The following is a 7,199-nucleotide window of genomic DNA, read 5'->3' as shown; positions in this document are numbered from 1 at the left end:
TGCTAAGGCGCTTGCCCATCCTGGACGACGGCAAATGAGGGCCGATGCTCTCTCAGGCTTCGACCCCGAGGGCTTTGCTGAGTCCTTGCAGCGAGCCCCCCACGAGGCCACGCGGGCCTGGAGCGGAGGTCACCCGCCCAGCGCCCTCGAGCCTCGGCCCTCCCCAGCCTCGGCAGCCTGTCCCCGCCCGGGGGGAGCCAGGGTCGGAACTCAGCCTCGCTCCTCGCTGTCCATTAAAGAGGAGGGGGGGAGGGGGGGAGGGGAGGGGGCTGCAGGCCCGGCGTGAGCAGCCAGACGAGCACCAAGAGGCGCACGCGGACGCGCTGAAGCTCTGCCTGTCGCCCTCGGGCCTCCAGAACCGGGGTGGCCTTCTCCGTGCCCCTATTCCTCTCCAGCCCTGCCCCGGCTGCTTTGGGTTTCGATTTGATTTGATTTGTCTCTGCTCCTGTGACCGCAGCTCCCTGAGTGCCCTGCTCCGGCCCTGAGCGGCTGGTGGTGCCTCCCGTGTCCCCGCCTCCAGGAGGGCCGCGCGCCCGCCCAGGCCGGGGCAGGGCCCGCCGGAGACCTGACAGTGCCACCACGAACCACGCGTGGTCACCACGAGACGAGCACGCAGGCGCTGGCAGCGGAACGGCAGGCCCCGGGGGGCACCGGGACCCCTTCCCGTTCCCGCTGCGTCGCCCTTGGCCCGGGGCTGGCCCCAGGCCCTTGGCAAGCGGGCACCGGCAGGTGAAGGGCCCTTCCAAGGAGCTGCCCGGTCCTCAGGGGCCAGCCCGAGGCTCTGCCCACCCAGCCTGAGCACGTGGACCCCGGCGGCCCTCAGACCCCCTGCTGCGGCCAGTGCGCTCGGGCTGGGGAGGTCATGCTCCTTTCCTGGCACTCACCAGAGCCGCTTCCCAGCCACCAGAACCTGAGCGCAGAGGCCGAGGTGGGCAAGGTGGGGGAGGGGGGAGGCGGCGAGGGGGGCGAGGGGGGCGAGGTGGGGAGGGGACCGGGCAGGTGGAGGCGGGAGAGGCAGGCGACGCAGGTGAGGCGGGCCAGGCGGGCGAGCGGCAGGGGCCTCGGGTACTACGCCCTCTGCCTCCACCCAGCAAGGGCCCCACGGGACCCCAAAGGAGGAGTTCAGAAAGGCTGAACCAGGGAAGCGACAAGGGCGCAGGGCCGGGCGCCTGCAGGGTGCTGTCCCCTAGGCTGAGCTGTGAGGGCCAGGGGCCTGCTGTTGGCAGGGACAGCCGCTCCCGAGGGGCGGCCAAGCGGGCGCAGCCCCGGGGCAGGGGGCGGGGGGCGGGGAGGGGTCCGCTGAGGGGCCCGGCTTCACCAGTGTGGCGTTTGCAGGAGCCCCCGTGACCTCCCCCAGGTCGCACCTGAGCCGGCCGTGCTCACGGGAACCGCGAGGGAACTGAAGGGAGCAGCTGTGGGGCCACCTGCGCGGCGTCATCGAGGCTGTGGCAGGGACGGGGACCCCGTGGGGTGGGGGCTGCAGCTCTTTGTTTAACCCCTGGAGAGGCAAAGTCGCCATCCTAGGCCCCTGGGAATGACCCAGAGCCGTGACGCCACCACCTGCCGGACGTTCACCTGTATTTGTTTCAGTATTTTGAAGTGACTTTTGATTGTTTAATACATAAAACAACAACATAGATCTGATGTCAGACCTAGTCCAGATCCCATTTGGAGACGCCAGCTCCTTGGGTGCCCGTCGCCCTCCTCCTGTTGATTAGATCTGATGGGAAGTGGACTTTGGCCCAGTGGTGAGGGCGTCCGCCTACCACATGGGAGGTTCACAGTTCAAACCCTGGGCCTCCTTGACCCGTGTGGAGCTGGATGGAGGAATAAAATATGGAATAGAAGGGGAAGTGGACGTGGCTCAACTGATCAGCATCTGCTTACCATATGGAAGGTCCAGGGTTCTATACCCAGAGCCTCCTGACCCATGTGGTGAGCTGGCCCACGCGCAGTGCTGATGCGCGCAAGGAGTGCCGTGCCACACAGGGGTGCCCTGTGTAGGGAGCCCCACGCACAAAGAGTGCGCCCTGTAAGGAGAGCCGCCCAGTGCAAAAGAAAGTGCAGCCTGCCCAGGAGTGGTGCCGCACACACAGAGAGCTGACCCAGCAAGATGACACAACAGAAAGAAACAGATTCCCATGCCGCTGACAACAACAGAAGCAGACAAAGAACACGCAGCAAATAGACACAGAGAACAGACAACTGGGGCGGGTGGCAGGAGAGAAATAAATAAATAAATAAATAAATAATAAATTAATAAGAGATTTGATGAATGCTTCCGTGGCCTCTTCTCACCGTGGTAAGTGCACACACACATACATGCGCACACGCGGATGACTGGTACATGCATACATGCACTCAGGCCGACACACGTATGCACGTGTGCATCCTTACATAAATATATATCATCACGCATGCTCCACCACCTTTTCCACGAGAGTGTCGTGGCCCATCTCCCTGCGTCTGGAGGCGGCTGCGGGGCTGAGTCAGAGGCAGGGGCACTCCCCGTGGGGGCTGCGCTGCAATGACCGCACCAGCGCAGGGGGAGCCGCACCCGGCCGCAGCCACACATGTGGGAGCAGCTGGACTTGGCCTACCATGCCCAGCGCCATTTCCACCAGCTTTTCCTGCTACGGCCCGGGGCCGAGCCCCCCCACAGTTGCACTCGTCACCCCCCTTCCCTGTCCAGCTCTGGCTGGTGCTCAGAAGAGAGGGCCCCCAAGGCGGCTCCTCGGGGGCCTCGCTGCAGCCAGCAAGTTGTGGACAAGACCCCTCAGCTGACACAGCACGTGCACTCTGTGTGAACACGCCAGAGAAAAGCACGAGCCACGTGTGTGCAACATTCACCAGAGGGCCACACATGTGCGAGGCATGGACACGTGTAACATGTGGGCACACGTTGTGACATGGACCTGTAACACATGATATGGATACATGCAACACATGTCAGCGTGTGTGGCACAGACATGGAACGCATGCGTGGCACAGACACACGTGACACACGTGGGCAAACGTGCATGCATGTGAACTCACACACCCTGCATACATGTGCACACTCACCCTCTGTCTCACCTCCACCTGCCCCCCACCCCTGAAGCCCCCAGGGCCTGGGCTGGCCAAGCGCCGTCCACAGGTGTCACCGCGGGGTGTGTCCGTCTCGTGCAGCCAGCGCAGAGGCCACGCCCCTCAGGCCCTCAGACGGGCACACCGCTCAACGGCCTCTCTCCCCTGCGGGCACCGGGCAGTGTGCAGCGTGGGCGGCCCAAGGGGTAGCCCTGCCCAGCCCCGGTGGGATGGGCGGAGAACAGCTTTCCAGGCAAAACGCCTTTGCCCAGCCTGTCCTTTCGTGGGTGCCCAGGGAGCAGGGGCGGGGGGCTTTGTTCACGACATCGGAAGAGCTGGGGTGGCCAGGGGTCAACAGCGAGGCCTCACTGAGGAGACGGCCGTCCACTCTCCAATGTGCACGGGCGGGCACTGGAGTCGGGCCTGCTCTGCACACGGCCACCAGCAGGACGGGGCCTGCAGCGCGTCCCCATGATGATGCCCAGGAGAGAGGCTGCCGCCGGGGAGCCGGGGAGGGGCCTCGAGGACACGAGCAGAGCAAGGGCGCGTGTGGCCGATGCAGGGACGCCCGCGCATGGACAAGAACAGAGCGAGGGTGTGTGTGGCCCACGTGGGGACGCATGCTGTACCGGCTGCATGGTGACGCCCGCACATGGGCACGCAGGTGCTCGCTCCCAGCAGCCTCTCTGCCAAGGCCCTTCGCGGTCCACGAGGCCGCCCGGCGCCTGTGGCCACGGGAGCCGAGAGGGAAGCTCTCGTCCACCCTCTCGCCCTTGGCCACGTCCGCGTCTAATTCTGAAGCGCCGCCCGCTTCCGAGGAGCCCGGGCCCGGGTCGCAGCCGTCACTGCTCTGCCGCCAGAGCCCACAGCCTGGCCTTTACTCCATAGGGCAGTCAGGGTCAGCCGCGGCCAGGGCCCCTCTGCGCGTGCCTGGGGTCCTCGGATGGGGCCCGGGGGGAAGGGGCCCGGGTGCTCCTGTGGCTGCCCCGGCCCAGCGGGCGCAGCCCCCTCCCCGCAGGAGAGGCAGCCCTGGCCCGGGTTCCAGGGCAGGGCAGCCCCAGCAGAGGGCGGGGGAATGGGGGAGCCCAGCTGCCCTGGGGGGACGTGGGGGTCACTGCCAGGCCCCTGGTCTCGGCCCCCCACCACCTTGAGGCTGGGCCCGTCGCTGCCCCCTGCCTCGGTGGGCGCTGGCCTGGGTGGGGAGCAGGGACCTGGCCTGGCCTTCCCGGGCCCTTCGGCTGCCTCTGCTCCCTAGACGGAGCCCAGAGCGGGGATCCCAGGAGCCGGGGTGTCCACGGATAGCTTCAGAGCACGAGGGATGTGCGAGACCGAGCGAATGGGGGTCTCGGCAGCCCCCAGGAGCCCCATGGCTTCCAGCGGCCCCAGGAAGGGGCCTGAGGGCAGCCCACTCCACGGGAGCCTGGGCTTTGGCTGGCGTGGCCCCTCCGGAGACCTCCTGAGCTGGACGCCCCTCGCGTCCTGGCTGGGACCTGCCCCTTCCCGGGCGATCCAGTGGGGACGGGACTCTCTTTCTTGCACTATTTAAAAGACCAATCAGTAGGGAGGGGGGAGGGGGAGGAGGAGGAGGAAGGGAGAGGAGGGAGGGGGAGGGGGATAGGGAGGAGGGAGGGGGAGGGGGGAGGGGCGGGGGGGAGGGAGGGTTGCTGTGTCGCTGCAATTTCTTGCCCAGGACTCAAGCTGACCCTGCTGTCCCCGCGGTGACCTGGGGGTGCAGCGGAATCGGTGGGAAGGAATCTGGCAGCAGGTGGAGGCGTCCCCCCACCCCGCCCCTGCCCCTGGGGTCTGTGGGGAAAAAAGCCTGAACCACAGCTGCGGCCAGGGGGAGAGTGGCCCCAGGTCCCTATTCTGGGGCGTTCCAGGGTCCAGGCAGCACCCCAACCTGAGCTGTGCGGGGAGGGGGAGGCAGGCTGGGAGGTGGGCAGCTCGGAGCCGGAGCCCCACTCACAGCTAGGGACCACGACAGACGAGGCCATGGCTCTGACTCAGTTTACCCAGCCGTGGGAGGGAGGCGCTCCGCACATCCACGTGGTGGAGTCGAGGAGTAACCGGGCGCCCGCGCCCAGCAGGCCACACACACCGCGGCCCCCGTGGAGCCGAGGTCAGGTCGGGAGACCACAGCAAGACCGAGGACCGAGCAGAAAGCGGCTCCGGCAGGCGGCGACGCGGCCTCCCTGGAAGCCTCGGCTGTTAGACCCGGTGCCCGCCGGGAACCACACAGCGGGACGCGGTGACGCAGGAGCAGCCGCGACGGCCTGGGCACCCGCATGCAGGCGCGCAGGGCGAGGGAGGGCGGGCAGGGCCGGGGGCCCCGGGCGCACCGGCAACTCGACCTCGCACGAGGGCCGTGGACGTGGCCCCGAGCAGCGACTTCCGGGAACGCCGCTTTGGGATAAGGAGGAATTCTGTGTCCACCGATACGAGACTAAGGGTTTACGTTTCAGTAATTTTATTGGCTATTTATTTTGTACTTGAGCCAATTTTTACTCTGCTAAGGTTATTACGGCAACTGCTTAGTTACTTCTGGTTTTGGGGTTAAAATAAAAGAACTATTAAGCCTGGGACGATGTCTGGCGATCTCTTACCTTTTCAAGGCTGTTCTTGGGGGGGCATTGGCTCAAAGTCCATGGATTTCTGACATGGCTCCTGGTGCCAAGGCCAGAAGGGAGGGGAGGCTCAGCGCCTGCCTGCTTTGCCCGCCCAGCGGCCATCCCCTTTCACCCCCTTTTCCTGGAACTCCCACCCTCCCCCAAACCCAGCCTGTGCATCCTGCTGATGTGTGCCTCCACAGCCCCTGCCCGCCAGCCACCGCGGCCGCCTGCTTGCTCTCCCCACCCACCAGGCACCGCCCCGGGGGCCTGGAGCCCAAAGGCTCTTCTTTGCCGGTGGCTGCGGGAGCGCCAGGAGCCTGTTTCCTTCAGCCGGTTTGAACTGGACACTTACTTCTCAGGCCCCTTCCAGAACCGGTCACCTCCCACTGCACGACAAAGCTCGCCAGCTCTCGCTCGGTGAAACCACGCCAGGTACTGAGCTTGTTTCCTCGTGGGTCCTCTGGGCTGGGCTCCACGAAGCAGGTGCCAGGTGGGCGCAGATCGCTCAGTCCCGTCTGGCGACTGGCCGGCGGTCAGCTGGGGCCCCACGCTCTCCCCACGGCCGTGGCCACCAGCCGCGAGCTCCAGCTGACTTCCCGGTGGGCGCACTGCAGGGCTGGTGGAGGGGCTTCTCTCTCCAAAGCGCTTGCTTTCGTCACGCTCGCTAGTGTCTCGCTCCAAAGCAAAGCGCGTGGGTAAAGGTGCGACGATGAAGGTTGGGGAACGAGGCTCTCCCTCTAGGTGAGAGGCTCTGACTTACCAGCGCCAAGGCCGGGACACAGGGAGGGCCGGACCCCATGCCGCCGTCCCGGGGCAGCTCTTGCAGCCAGGTAGGGGCACACGGGGCCACCGAGTTGGCGGAAGCATCATCAGAGCAGGAGTGAGCAGGACAGCCTCACAGCCCGTGCAACACAGGGACTCTGACCGCAGAGAAAATGAACGATGGACCGCAGACGGTTCCCCGAGGCCGGGGTCTCAGAAGACCCCTGCTGAGCGATCTCATCATGCCGTGTGCAAAGAAAACTGCACGTGCCGAGGGCCGTGCTAGAAGGTCACAGCAAACCAAGGCAAAGGGGCAGAGCCAGCCACGAGGTTACAGCACGGCCTCGAGGGCAGGGGGCCACGTCAGGTCTCTCCATGGCCCCTGTGGGCTCTGTAACCGTCAACTTGTGTTAAACTTAATAAAATTAAAAGCTGGTTTCCTTATCCACACCAGCCACACGGCTAGTGTTCAGTAGTCCCGCATGGCTAGCGGCTGCACTGCTGGACAGGGCAGATACAGAGCACTTCCTTCGCCGCAGAACGTTCTGGTGGACGAGAATGCTCTAGAAGCGACCTGGGAGGGGACGCGGGTGTGCTTGATTTGTTATTTTGCTCTAATCCACCCAAAACATTTCATACATGCTGTGGTGGTCTTCTCAACTCGCGTCTCCTCTGTAAGCTAACAGAAGCCGGGATGGGGGCGGCCTTGGGTGGGCTGCGCGCTTCTCCAGGGGCCGTTCTGGCCTGGAGGCCTCAGCGTGA

The sequence above is a fragment of the Dasypus novemcinctus genome, chromosome 19 (assembly GCF_030445035.2).
Source record: "Dasypus novemcinctus isolate mDasNov1 chromosome 19, mDasNov1.1.hap2, whole genome shotgun sequence".
Taxonomy (NCBI): Eukaryota; Metazoa; Chordata; class Mammalia; order Cingulata; family Dasypodidae; genus Dasypus; species Dasypus novemcinctus.
Note: the sequence above shows the minus strand (reverse complement) of the source record.